Source organism: Pseudomyrmex gracilis, unplaced genomic scaffold (genome assembly GCF_002006095.1).
Source record: "Pseudomyrmex gracilis isolate BER0280 unplaced genomic scaffold, ASM200609v1 scaffold_30, whole genome shotgun sequence".
NCBI lineage: Eukaryota > Metazoa > Arthropoda > Insecta > Hymenoptera > Formicidae > Pseudomyrmex > Pseudomyrmex gracilis.
Genome location: NW_018020614.1, coordinates 805,652 through 819,803, shown reverse-complemented (window position 1 = coordinate 819,803; position 14,152 = coordinate 805,652). Strand labels below are relative to the sequence as shown.

The following is a 14,152-nucleotide window of genomic DNA, read 5'->3' as shown; positions in this document are numbered from 1 at the left end:
CCAAGGTCGCGCGGCCGGGTCAGTGACCCTCCCCCTCCACCAAGGCCGCGCGGCCGAGGTCAATGCCCCGCCAAGGCCGCGCGGCCGGGTCAGTGACCCCCCCCACCAAGGCCGCGCGGCCGAAGTCAATGACCCCGTCGCGGTCGCGCGGCCGAGGTCAATGACCCCGCCAAGATTGCACGGCCGAGGTCAGTGACTTTACTCTGTAGTATGTATATAATACATATAATATAATATAAAGTATATTATAAATATATAATAAATTATATGTGTATAATATATAGAGTATTTAATGTTATATTGCATATAATATAAATTACAGTCACGTTACTTTAGTCACGTGTTGTTTTTCTACTCTTTCCTGTCACGTGACTTTACTTTAGTCATGTTTTTAATTTTCTCCACGTACTATATACGACGAACTGTCAAAATCGCTTTTCTGTCATTATTTACTTTCTTGATCTTACCGATTCGATTCGACTCGACTTGACTCGATCAACCAACCAATCATCAACGCGGAAAAAAGACAATAGATGCATACATTCAATATCAAAACGCGAACTTCGCGGTTCAAATGGATTTTTTTACATAGGAGGATTTATTATTTATTATTATTTATTTAATAAATGTCCAGTGATATTATCCGTAATTTCTATCTCTCTCTCTCTCTCTTTCTCTCTGTTTCTGTCTCATTGGAACATTATCTTATATATATTTTCTACATTTTTTATTAATTTTGATTTTTTGTTGTTGTTATTCTCATTAATTCGTGTTCTCGCGAAATAAAGAATTTTGAATCGCTCTGTGATGATTGATAGATGAAATGTTTTCAAAAGTTTTTTTTTTGCATTTTCACGCACGTGGTGCGATCGATCAATGAAAAATGAAGAGCAATGCGAACTGCCGCCGCGGGAAATAATTCGCGCAACAGCAAACGACGTTAATGGTCGTCAAAATCAGTGTATACGACGCTGGCTTGTATATACATAAATCGAATTCGCGCCCGGATGAATTCGCATGTAAAGGGCCTCCGAGAGCAGAGAAAGAAAGAAAAAGGGAGACCCGGGAGGAAAAGAAGAGACTGCGCTTTCGGGTTCCGTGACCCGCAGCCATTACGCGGTGAAGCATATTCTCACGAGATAGCCAGCTCTAATTATATGTCTAGCCGGGTGCTCCTGAAACCTACGGCTTTATTGCTAAATATGCTCGCGCTGAGAAAAAGAACTTCAGAGTCCGGGGCAGGAAAAAATCTAATTTCTACTTCGTGCGCTTCGTAAAAGTCGGGGAAGGGCCCCGATGTTTTCGCGGGAGCCCCCAATGGGGAGGAGGCTGACGTTCGAAAAATACACGGCTGTGTGTGCCAACTGTATCCCTCCCGGTATAATCGGCGGTTTAATCTCCTCGGTCTTCTAAGGACGCGACATCGTAAACGCCAGCCGCAGACAACGAGCTTCTTTCTTTCTTTCTCTCTCTCTCTTTTCGGTTCGAAAAGGAGCCTCACGAAAGTGTTTCCACGTAATCAACCCTTTTTACCCCCGTTTCGAAGCGCCACCGAAAACGTCGTTTCAACGTCGTTTCAACGCTCGTGAAACGCTCTCCGATTACATTTCGGGAATCGTCGTTGTACCTCGAAATCAACGAACAATGGAATACAATACGTAAATGGATTCGCGCGGCGCGTTATTATTATTCAGAAGTAATTAACCGTTTTATCTCATTTTCACGACTGCATTCGAGCATGGGATATTTAAACGTGGAATATTTAAATGTCTCTCTCGCCGGCGAATAGAGCTACATTCAGAAATCAATAGATCGCTGAACGTTAATAAATGCATTTATTTTGCGTTACATCCATAGCAATCTATTGATGAATAATTTATATTTTAAATTATTTCGACTTGGCGATTATTTTGATCGCGGAATATTGAAATAATAATTAAAAATATGAATTATTATTAACGGCGCGCAATGATCTGAAAATTTCAAAGCTGTTGCCGCTCGGTGTAAAATATATTTCGGTAACGCGGGAAATCATTCAACGTAACGCTTTGTTACTTTTATTTATTATTTTTTTTTTTTTTACTTCTTTTGTGTAAAAAAGAATACAATCGATCAAAATAATTTTCGAATTCGTATGTTCGCGAAAAGAGCGAAACAGAAACACGTGTGTCACGTGTTTATTTGCATCTCGGCGAGTGTATTTAATCTTTTAATGAATAATTCATCTTTTTCATTATTTCACGATTATCGCGAAATTGCGCGATGATCTGAAAACTTTTGAACTGCTCTGCTAGGTGTCAATATTCTCCTCATTCCCGCGAATAAAATAATTCGGGGCGTAAAATAATGTCATGTCTGTTTTATTTTCTTCCGTGACTTTACCCGTGATCTCGAATTAATTTTCGAGATCGGATGCGTATGTTCGCGAACGTGTGCGCGAAACGAAAGGAACAAAACGTGATACGTGTACGTTGATATTTGCATCTTGGCGAGCGCGCGACTTCGATATTGAATGAGAATCGAGCGCGTCAGAGAGAAGGGAAGAGGTCGACGCTCGCGTAGATCAAACAAGAGCCAATTCTGTCGAGTATAAAACACGTGATATGGGTGATGATAAAAGGCGCGATTACGCTTCGGGGATTATAAAAGAATCAGAAACAAACGCGAATATTTACAGAACGCAGATGTAGAGCTACACACCGTTCTCGCAATAATGACAGAGTGTACGCGACTCGCATGCGTACGTATGTACGTGTGTATACATATACGTGCACGATACGCACATAACCGGCTCGATAATCAATTGACGTGGTGGAGTCGCGCGTTGTATCCGACAGGATATTCTCCATCAGTCGGATCAAGATTTTTTTTTTTTTTTTCACAGTGAAACAAAAATGATTTCTAGTGCTACATCCGCGCTCTCTTTCTCTTTATCTCTCTCTTTCTTCAAAAGGCCTTCATCTCGATAATTTTCGCGTCTCGATCGACATTATCAAACGTTCGACCCGGGAATTAAAATCAACAACCTCATCTTCGATTAATAAGTCACGAAGATCTCGAACGTCACGGAATCTCTGAAAGTTTTGCAATTTTCTAAAGTTGTGTTAAAAAAAGTAAATCACTCAAAAATCTAGTAAAAATCTCCAACGGTATAAAATCACGAAGGAATAAAGAAATTGTTTCTGTATGTACACGAGATGCAAACCAAGCATTCGATATAGATTTTTAAAGTAAATCTAAAACTCGAATTATAAGAATTTGAAATTTGCACTTTAAAAATATTTCGTACACTGATCTTGTGACTTTTTTTTATAGTTGAATTCTAGAGAGCCGTGTACGATCTTGCACAATTTGTATATCTGTAGGAATGTAAAATCGAGTAGAAAAAAAAAAAAAATTCACTTCGTGCGTTCACGTTGGAATCGTGGGCGAAATTTTAAAGATAAGTCCAAGGTGAAATCTCCAGTCGACTAATAACAACGCGATGTGTGAATAGCCGATGAACGAGGATCTCGAAATATCAATCCTGACAAACGAGAGAATTCGCGTCAGCGAAAACATAAATTCCTACGCATAAATTCTCGCGTGTTTTCAGATTATAAATATGCAAAACAACACGCGATAATTTATCTCATATGTGAAATACAATGCGATATTTCAAGTAAACAATTCGCGTACTCGAGAGAAGCGCGTTTCTGTCGCGGAAAATTTATCTGGAGGTATTTAGTACGTGTACATTTATAATATGTGTACATAAGTTTATATATTATATATATACATGTATATATGTTGTTTGTAGACGAACAAAACAACACTGGTTAATTTCAAACTTGAATCACAACTGTGTCCTCGCGCAAACTCACGCTCGCCTAGAATATTAAAAGTTTAATAGGCTGTAGAAGCTCTCGCAGAGTATATTTTATATATATATATATATATTTATATTTTCATATATATAGTTGCTTCAACTGCAGCGTGGACATTTTCTCTTGTTAATGGAACTCTGGTCTCATGGACTGACGTTCGCGTTTAATTAATTTATTCGTCAACCAACTGATTCCGCAAACGTGTTTGCAAAACGTTCTTTCTACGTTACGAATAAAATTGTGAAGCTTCTGTTATTGCACATTAGCATAATTATCTCGTCGCGCGCGCGTATATCTAGCGCAAATAGACTGCGAGGACCGTTCGATGTTTCGGATATGATCTCTGTGATATCTCTTTTCGATACTCCGTTTTTTTGTCTGTTAAATCTATTATTGCGATTTATTTTCGCATCAGTTTTGTTTCTTGTTCGCGTTTTTGTGTTACGGCCAATTTTTTTCATTTCAGTCAATGTTTGTATTATACACATACGCGTACACCTATGAAAAAATTGTAACGCGGCGATAGAATAAAAATATATATACAAAACACACGTGTGGAAAGAAAATAATAATATAATATATTGCAACGCATATAAATCACAATTCTTGTCTGTTTTTCTACATACAGTAAATTAAAATCACCGATCACACAGAAATCGGATAACAATACGCTTGAAAGAATGTTTTTTTTTTTTTTTTTTCCACACAGGAAATCGAATCGAGAGAAAAATGAGCTTTTTAAAGCACCACACGGCAATTTTCAATAGCCTTTCTTTGTTTAATGCACGCGAGAGAGAGAGAGAGAGAGAGAGAAAAAAAGAAAGAGGGAAAAAAAGAGAAAGAGAAGAACGGCGAAGTGTTGCCCATTCTCGAGTTTCGACCTCTTCGAGGCCGCGTCTGTGCCTGGAATTATAATTTCGCTCGGAATGAAGATTCTTGGAAGAATCCTCCAGACATTCCATCGCCGTCAATCGAGGATGTACGATACGATCTATGACAACGAGGCACGAACCTGAATTTACTAGAACTTTGCTTTCACATCGGGCGAAGACGTCGTCGTTGCGCGTCTTCTTATGTCACACGAACTTCTCATCCTCGCCAATTTTTTTAAAACTGTGTTCAACGCGAATTGCAATTTTTAATCTTTCTAGATAGTTCGCGTAAAGATTGCAAAAATCGACGATTATTATTCAAATTTCAAATTGTTTTAAATTTTAATTAAACGTTGATATAAATCTAAAATGACTCGGACAGCTTAAGCAGGTTGAGTTTTTGTATTGAAAAAAAAAAAAACTAAACAAAGTTACAATATAATAAAATAAACTGTAATAAATTATAATTTATTCAAAATGTGTTTTTAATTAGTCACGACATTCTATGATTAACGATCTGATCTCGCATTTTCACGCGCGTGCAACGCGCGTGTTTACGCCCGTGAAACGCGCGCTTGCGCGTCGGTCGCGCGCTTTAATCCGCGGTGCAACGGCATGCATGATGCAAGGAAAAAGATTGCTTTGCAACTTAAAGGATATCTCGCTATGGTCAATGCGAGGCACGCACCGCGGAGCGTGATACTCGTCGGAAGTTAACCGGGGGCCCCGTTACAATTGTAAATTGCATCTGCTCCGCCGCCTCGTAACTTTTGTGGCTCCCTCCCTCCCTCCCCAAGTAAATAACAGGGACAAATAGCGTCGGACATATAGAATATTTGCTCTTCGTTTCTCGTGTCCTCTCGTGCGTGTTTGAATTGTTAATCAAGTTTGTATAATAAAAAAAACAGTGTGGCGCATCGGCCGGAGAGAGAGAACAAAAACAGAGAAAACGTCGGAGGAGATTTCGCTGCTTCAATAACGTCGCGATTAAAAACACATCGGAAAGGCAATTACACACAAGAGGATAATTAAAGCTTATCTTCGCAAAATAATCATGATCGATTCGCTAATTGCGGCCCCCGTGTTTGTTATCCGTGTAAAACGTGTGTTCGCATCTCAATATTTTGCTATAAATACCTGTTTGAGCGAAATTTCCCGCTAATTAATTAACTTTGAAATTAATACGCTAATAATGTTAATGGATAAAATTAATTAACGTGCGATCTATATATTGTTCCGAGGTATATGCGCATTGCGAGTAATTCGGAGTCTTCTTCAAAAATAGAGACCGCGAAAAAAAAAACTTTCCATTCTAGTATCGACAAATTCGATTGTCGAGAATAACGCAATCACATCGAGCGCGCTGAATAAATCGCGAGCGCGCGATGTATGTACATTAATATCGCATTTCTCGCGCGGTATAAGTACCTAGAAATTAGAAACGCTATTGCATGAGCCAACTAATTACGGCACAATTATTCCGGTGATTCGGTAACTTATCGTCAGAGAAGAGAGTGCATTGCACGAGGTATTGTGTTACGTGCGCACATAAATTTAATTAACATCTAAAACTGAATAAATAACTAAATAAGTAATAATTTCTCGAAAGAGGATGGGGAGTGAATATGAAATTAGAATCTAATAATAAAAGAACAACCAGAGTTAAATATATATCTGGTTTTACCACACTCGTCAGTTTGACGGATATTTGAAAAATTGTTTCATATTTGTTTTTATATCATTAATGTCTTTAATATTTACATAATTAATTTAAAAAGAAAACAAGCTTGCAGTTACAACGATTTTTAATATATTTTACACTTGTGATTTTTTGTTGAAATAAAATCACTCAGAATATTACTTGCACGATAAATTGCATTTCTCAAATCCGTCATGTTGACGGATGTTTGATTGCGTTAAACAACAAGACTTTGAGCAGAATTTCAAACACAATATAAATGTTTCGCTACTAGATGGCGTATATATCTTCGATTATATATTTTTCACAAAAAGATTCACGTTATATTATAAATGAAGATATTTTCTCGTGGATCAAAAAATCGCACGCGTGCACGCGTGCACGCACACACGTCAGTTCTTCCGCGTTTCAAGTTGCCACCATCTGTCGCATCGTTCTTCCGGCAATAAATGCTTTTAACGTGCTTCTCTTTTACACGCTGCTTACTCGATAAAAGAGAAACTTTCAGCCATTACTCGCCCCCGTAGGACCTGGGAGAAAATATCGTGAAGGTTTTACAACGTTCTTGGCGAATCGTGATTTTTCTTTTTTATCCTCGGAAAACAGACGTAGCACTCAGGATCATTTACGTTGCGGTAATTACTATAAAATAGGATAACAGACCTCTCTCCGTTCTCTGTCATGTGAAACTGCAGAAAACATCTTTTGATAAACGCTCTTCAGGTCTTGATAAAAAAAATAAATAAATAAATAAATAACGATGCTTTTTCTCCTTCGTAATTTCCGAGCAAAACACTCGGCTATTTAATACAATTTTATCCGATTTAAAACCGTTTTCTAATTAATTTAATATTACTGTATTCCCATTTTCACTAGTATAATTGCTATTCATTTCAATATAGGAATAAAATTTATCACGTAGCAAAAGTAACAAAAGCACGCTTCGCGTCTGGCGGTTAAAAGTTTTCAATGCGCTCCTTTCATGTTAACTCATTATAAACTTCACAATATCGTTTTTTTTTTTTTTTTTTTTTAACGTGTTCCGGTCTGTTACATCTCTTTTCTACGAAAGAACGTATTAATTGGTAATGTTTAAAATAACTTAAAGCTCTGCGTACGATCGGAAAAATGCGGCACGCGCTCTTCGAACGGCGGCGTTTCGAACACGCGATTGCGATGTGAAAGCGAATTAAAATCGGTGGATTGCGATTTCTGTAAATTCCGTTGAAAAATTTAGGTTCCGCTACTTTCAGCGGAATGTTGCAGTCAATTATGAGAACGAGCGATTCCGCACTCTTTTTGCCATCTTTGTGTGGCGAATACGGAAAAGCGCGAGATCAGCAGCGCAAGAAAGAGAAAGAGAGAGAGAGAGAAAAAGAAACAAGAGAAAAGCTAGAAATATTCTTAAGGATGATTTATCCAGACATTCGTTTTCTTTATTCGCAGGACGCGCTCCGTTTCCGTTTCGAGGAAACGGAGCGCGCATTCAAATTTGCGTCAAAACCGATTGCCACGGCACTCGATCTCAATGCTTACAATCCCGTAAACGAATTATGTGGGCGCGTGAGTATCGAACGTGCGCGAATCCATTAGCAGCGAGTGATAAATTGCTCGGCACAAAGCCGAGACGGAATTAAAATCATCCGCGTATATATTTTGGATAATTAACGAATGAACTCTCTTCTCGTTGATCTTTTGTCTAATTAAACTATCTGTCGCTTCTTTTTGTTTTTACGTGACGTGTAATTTTGAATTCAAACTAAATTGTCTCGTTTTTTTGTTTTGTTTGTTTTTTTTTTTTATTATTACCATTTTACGTCGCGAAAAGAGATCAGTTGCGAGTATGAAAAATAAAAATTCAAATCAGTTGCGATTCCCAGCGATAGCTTTAATTTTCGATACACCGCAGATGCACAGCACGCAAAAACACAACTCTCTCGTGCCAGATCTCTCGTGTCAGAAAAAAAAAAAAAATCTCATACTCCCTGGAGCATGAAAAATATATTGAAATTTTTGCGTTTCGGTCACACACGTTACACGCGTACAACAAACCGCGTAACAAACAAATATGCGATAATTGATGCGAAAGTTATTTGGTAAAAGCGCGTTTTTACACAATGAAAAAAATAATGAGTGCGATGTTTTTTTCTTAAGTTCGCGTACGGAAGATGTTGCGAGAATAAAAAAAGAATTTCCACAGAGAAAGTAAAAAAAAACATTTCTGACAAACGTGTTATTGTGTAAATGTTACGTGTTTCTTTGTTAGTTAAATAGAAGGAGAGGTTAAATAGGAGAAAAACAATCTTCCAAAGAGATTTTGCATTATATCACAAATGAGACTCACGTGCTAATTAGGTTCTTCGGGAAATTTTCACCACACGCGACGGCACCACACAACATTCAGCTCTCTCACATTCGCTATAATATTACAACACCGTGCATAAAACTTGTTTACGAGAACTTGAATCAACTTTGAAATTAATACGAGTTTTAAATTTCGCGATGTGAAAGTGTCGCGAGATACGTGACTACACCGACAAAATTATTAACCTGACTCGACAATTTACGCGAGCCTCGTAACAAAGAGTAACAACACACCGCGCGACGACACTTTCGGATTTTAATCTAGCCACCGCAGATACGTCACGTAAATCGTAAACGTTCCTTCTTACGTTCTGTTTTTTTTTTTTTATGACAAAGCCGTATTACCGAAAAGACTATATATCGAGGCACGTCGGTTCAAACGCGCGCTTCGTGACAAACTGACTTTAAGAGGAAGCGTGTGTGGGGGCAACGGAACCTTGCGGCTTTCGGGCGGGTTAACACGAGTCCTGATTGGAAGTCCGCCTCACGCATAAGTTGCTTCCCTTCTTTGTTTGACCCTTCTGGCGCGGGATTAAATTCAAGGGTTCGACTGCAATCGCCGCTATAGAGACTGAATGTTAAAAGACTGCACGTCACACACACACAAACAAACACACATTCGTGATATGTATTTTCAATAATTTGTCAGTGTGAGATCAAAAATATATTGATGTATAAAATTAATTAAATTTAAGAAAAATTGAAATAAAACTTTTTCTCGAATCTAAGTAAAATCTACTCTGACATTTCAGAAAAATCTCAGATTCAGTTAGGAAAACATGAGATTTCTCTCAAAAATATAAATATTCTCAAATAGAGAATCTAGTTGGAAAATCTAAACAGATTTTATGTAGAAAATTACGTAGAATCTACTTAGAATCCAATATGATTTCCGGACAGACTGTTAAATTTTACATCAGAAATTTTAGATTTCGATCAGACACGTATAATAATGTAATCTCGCGATTCTAAATAAGATCTCTCATTCAAATTCCACATAGAAAATTTATGTGAAATTGCCTTCGGAAATATTTCAGATATTCGAAACGCGCAAACCAGCGCATTCAAAAAATATATTTCAAAGAAAACACATTTTTAAATTAAAATCTCTGGAATAAAAATACATAATATAATTCACTCCGGTGACACTCCGTGTACAACTCGCTCTTGATTCTCAAATAACTGTATTTTCTCTTAATTCACATTGTAATGTGAAATAACATAAAACTTTTCAAAATAATTCTTTCTTTTAGAAATTTTCTTTTTGTCAAAATATCATGCACGTATAAAAACAACTGAAATAGTATCTTGGATTATTTTTTACATACCTATGTTTATAGTCTTTCTTTAGTTTTCCGTGCGCGTCTCAAGTTTCTTAATATAATAACGAGAAACTTACAAACACCCGACTTATAACCGCGCGCGACCTTCGTTTAGGTACATTCAGTTAGACGAGTTACGTTTTAAAGGGCGCGTTTGTATTTATATCTGGAAATATCGTTCCGTACACCCGCGCTAAATTTTATTCAAACTGATAAACTCGAATCGGGCAAAAGTTTGTCATTCTTGCGAACGATTCCCGACAGGCTTTCCGCGGCTTATAATTCGAGATTCATTCGCGGTATCCGGCAGGTGGCGGTGTCTTTTGAACTTTTACTTTTTTTTAACAGGCGATTTGCGAGCGAACAAAAGTTTCCACTTACCGGCGATGAGTTTACTCAGGGAGTAAACGTGCCGAGAAAAAAATCCGCTCTTCTCAGGATTCTTTTGCGATTTCCGAGCGCGCCCGCGCGCGCACGCTTTTCCAAAGGTCAGACCGTTCTGGCTGTTGCAATTTTATTCAGCTTTTGTGCGAGAGGGCTCCTTTTATTAAGAAGACACAATCGAACGGACTTATTATTATAGGGCACAGATATCATTTGCTTCAACAGTTTAAAAATAGCAAAAACAATTTTTATTCCTGACAAAATAAACAATTACTACTCTTTAAAATCTCCGTGAGACTAAAACTTTGATCAACCTCGTCGGTTTTCAAGCGAGATAGCGTGTGTGTGTAAAATATTAAACATAAAATTGCACAAGCTCGCAAATTTATATTAACACCGTAATCTTTGCGAGAGAGTATCTCACGTGAATCCCGCTGTTAATCTCGGAAAGCGGCGGTCCGCGATTATATGGCGACTCCTCTATGTTGGTAAACTTGCCGGTAACTCTTCCATGACAATCCTGTCACGCATAAAGTAAGTTCATGAAACGAGAATAATTCCGAAACTAGTCCGATCAAAATGTAAAAGCTGTTGTATATACGTTAATGCTTTGCAAACCACTTTCCCATGTGAATAACTGCGAAGATTTATCGCGAAAACGTATGCGACAATATTATGCAAACTGATCGATGATACCGCGAGCGCGATGTCCGCGCACTAGGTGAACATTATACACGTACGAATGTGTGTGTGTGTGTGTGTGTGTGTGTGTAAGATCTCGCACGGTTCAGTCTCGACTTATAGAATCTCGCAAAAATAAAAAAAATAAAAAAGAACCACGCGCGACCGAACAGTTTAGAGGAAAACGCGAACAATAAAATGGAAACGAATATACTGTCAAACAAATATACCGTTTGTGGAAACAAATATATTGTCGCTCGAAAACGGCGCGACAATATTCGCGAGAGAGACTTTCTTGCAACGTTTACCGTCGCGTGTTTCAAAGGAAAGATTAATTTCCCTACTACATTCCGAAAGTAACGGACGGGGAGTCACCGACGTATATCGTCGGATGTTCGAGACAGTGAGGAAATATTCAACATCTTCGTTCTTCTTTTAAAATTGAGTTGCGTCGCGGCGCAATCTCGCAAATTGAACAAACAATGTATCAGCGCGGTTGAAAGAAATTAAAATTGTATATCCCGAAGTATATATAACATTTCACTCTGTGCGCAGCAGAACATTCTCGAGATCTATCCGAGTAAGAAAATAAAAGTTTTTTAATATAGGAATGAATGAAAATGCCAATGCGAGCTATAATGTTACTAGGTTTTGTAAAAAAAAAATGTTTTCTTTTTAGACTTTATTTTTCACACAAAAAAAAACGTTCCTCTTTCATTCGATCCCTCTTATTTCGAGCCCTCTCTTATGGGATCTTTCTCGGCGTCTTATCAAACAATATACTAACAATGATGATTGCGTGAGGAAAGAGTCTGACTCCCGACTAAGATGTTTTTTTCTTTTTCGCAATTTGATTCATTTAAATTCACAGAAGGATAAAGAGCTTTTAAAAAAAATATATTTTATCTCCGATTCTCTCGCGAGCGACCTGTGGTTAATTCCAACGAATAATCGCTCGCTTTGGTAACGAAAACGGAAAAAAGAAAAATCTGAACGACTGAAAATGGCCAAAGCATATCGCGCTACGCGGAAAAATGGAAAGTGGCCGATTAATTTCTCCGCGACGAGAGTGCGGAGACCGCGAGGAGAAAGAGGCTGAGAGGACACGACGAATGCGGAGAGAAAAGAGAGAAGAGCGCGGCAGCGCGAGAGTTGCGGGATGTTGATGAGAACGCGCGTGCGCGGCATCCTGAGGAGCCAGCGCTTGTTATGGACGCCTCAGTCTCGGCTCGCCTGGGCTGTAGGCAACACGGCCGACGCCGAAGCACCGCGTCAAGTATAACGGCCGGGGAGAACCCTGGGAGACGTTCTAAAGATAGATAACGCGTGACCGCGGCGATTGCGATCGGGAATCGCATCTCTCGTCGGCGCGTTTTCGCGCGACGATGAGTCGCGCGTGACGCGCACGAACATCGACGGCGAACGATCGAACACGGCGATCGAGGACGCGCTCGCCGAGTGTTTCTTCAACGCTTCGGCGCGAAGAGAAGGAAGAAGATCGCGTTCTTCTTTCGCGTCTGTCGCGAAAACGCGTCGCAAAAAGACCGAAAGCGGATAAGCGAAGGAACGGTCGTTTTGCGGTGAAAAACGTCGTAGATGAAACGCGCGAATCGATTGCTAGTGAAAAGCACCGGAGAGAGGAAGGCAAATCGCAAGGCACTGCTCTCCGCAAATTGTTACACGATTCCTGATCTCCGTTAATCCTTTCGACGGAAAGCGATCGAATGTCGTTCGTGCATAACTTTTCCGCGCGACGGAAATTGATAGAGACGTGAAAGAGAAAGAGCGAGAGAGAGAGAGAGAGAGACAGACAGAGAGTTTCAGTGATACACCTTGCGGCAACGTGTGCTGGTGCGTCGTATCGTTATATGTATACTGGGTAAATGCGCGCACACATCTCGCACAGCGTGTGATGGAAATTTCGCAGCTCGCGGGCGAAGCGATCTTCGCTTCGTAAGCTGTTTATCTTCCAATAGCGGCGCGTTTGTTTGTTCATCTCTTGATTTTGATATAGGTGCGCTCAAGGCTGACGAGGATCAACCTGCTATTTCTCACGTTGACGTTAGTCGGACTAAATATCTCTCTCGCAAAATTGGCGCGAGAGACGTTACACGACACCACTATCTTTTTCCGAAATAAATTACGTGTAATTTAATGCGCGTAAACTAAAACGCAAATTTGGTGTCGAGTGGTGTCGTAAGTGCGGTAATTTGCGGTCTGTTCGGTGTGCATTAAAGCGTAAAAAGCACACGGAAAAGTTCAAAGTTAACTTGCAATTGTAATTAACATGTATCTTAGTACTACGTTTGTCTCTTTTCTTATGTTATCGCACTTAAACAAATAAACGTACATCGCGATTTTTTTATCCTTCGTTTTGCCTGTCAATTATTTTCTATTTGTTGATATAGTTTTCTCAAAAAAAAAAAACAAAAAAAATAAACAAAAATTCTAAAAACCTAAAAGTTGTTCACTCATCCGAAACAGTTATTGAAAAGATTTTGAAATAATTTGCAGGTAAAAAAATAAATTCGATCCAAGCACACATCGCGCAGTTTGATTGAACACAATGATTTTAAATAATTAGTTTAAACCGACAGAGTTCGACTCGTGCGCGCGCGCGCGCGATCAAAATGTCAAGAGAACATTCCGTCGAATACAGACAGCAAAACATTGTCACGCGTGATTGGATCAATTTCGCTTCGGATCGGCTTCGCAAAGCTGTTCGATTTGTGCGTGTCGCATAATAATTCCTTCGTGTTTCATTCGCCTGATGATGCATCGATTCCAAGGTTTACAAACGCGCTCGCCGTCCCCTCTCTTATCGATCTTTGTTTTTATAGGTCTTTCTCCGAATGAACGACACGAGTACAATAATTTAATGGCTAAAAGTCGCGCGTCACTTCAAAAAAAAAAAAAAAAAAAAAAAAAAAAAACATTTCACGCTATTTCGAGCTACAAAACCCG

The 14,152-nt window shown here is 39.0% G+C and overlaps 1 protein-coding gene and 1 long non-coding RNA gene across 4 annotated transcripts in view; one reads left to right on the top strand and one right to left on the bottom strand.

Annotated features, from left to right (window-relative positions):
• Positions 1-14,152, bottom strand: part of LOC109852533 — a 62,192-nt gene that overhangs the window by 45,857 nt on the left and 2,183 nt on the right. Inside the window, exon 1 of one of the 2 annotated variants that reach the window (XM_020423762.1) lies at positions 8,782-8,823. The exons of the other annotated variant lie outside the window; for it this stretch is intronic. The gene's annotated coding sequence lies outside the window, so the exon portion shown is untranslated. Of the gene's footprint in view, positions 1-8,781; positions 8,824-14,152 lie in introns of those variants that run through there. 2 annotated transcript variants of the gene reach the window in all.
• Positions 12,449-14,152, top strand: part of LOC109852534 — a 5,299-nt gene continuing 3,595 nt past the window's right edge. Inside the window, exon 1 of one of the 2 annotated variants that reach the window (XR_002250007.1) lies at positions 12,449-13,039. This is a non-coding gene — a long non-coding RNA (uncharacterized LOC109852534). Of the gene's footprint in view, positions 13,068-14,152 lie in introns of both variants that reach the window. The other variant, XR_002250006.1, reaches the window with a different exon arrangement.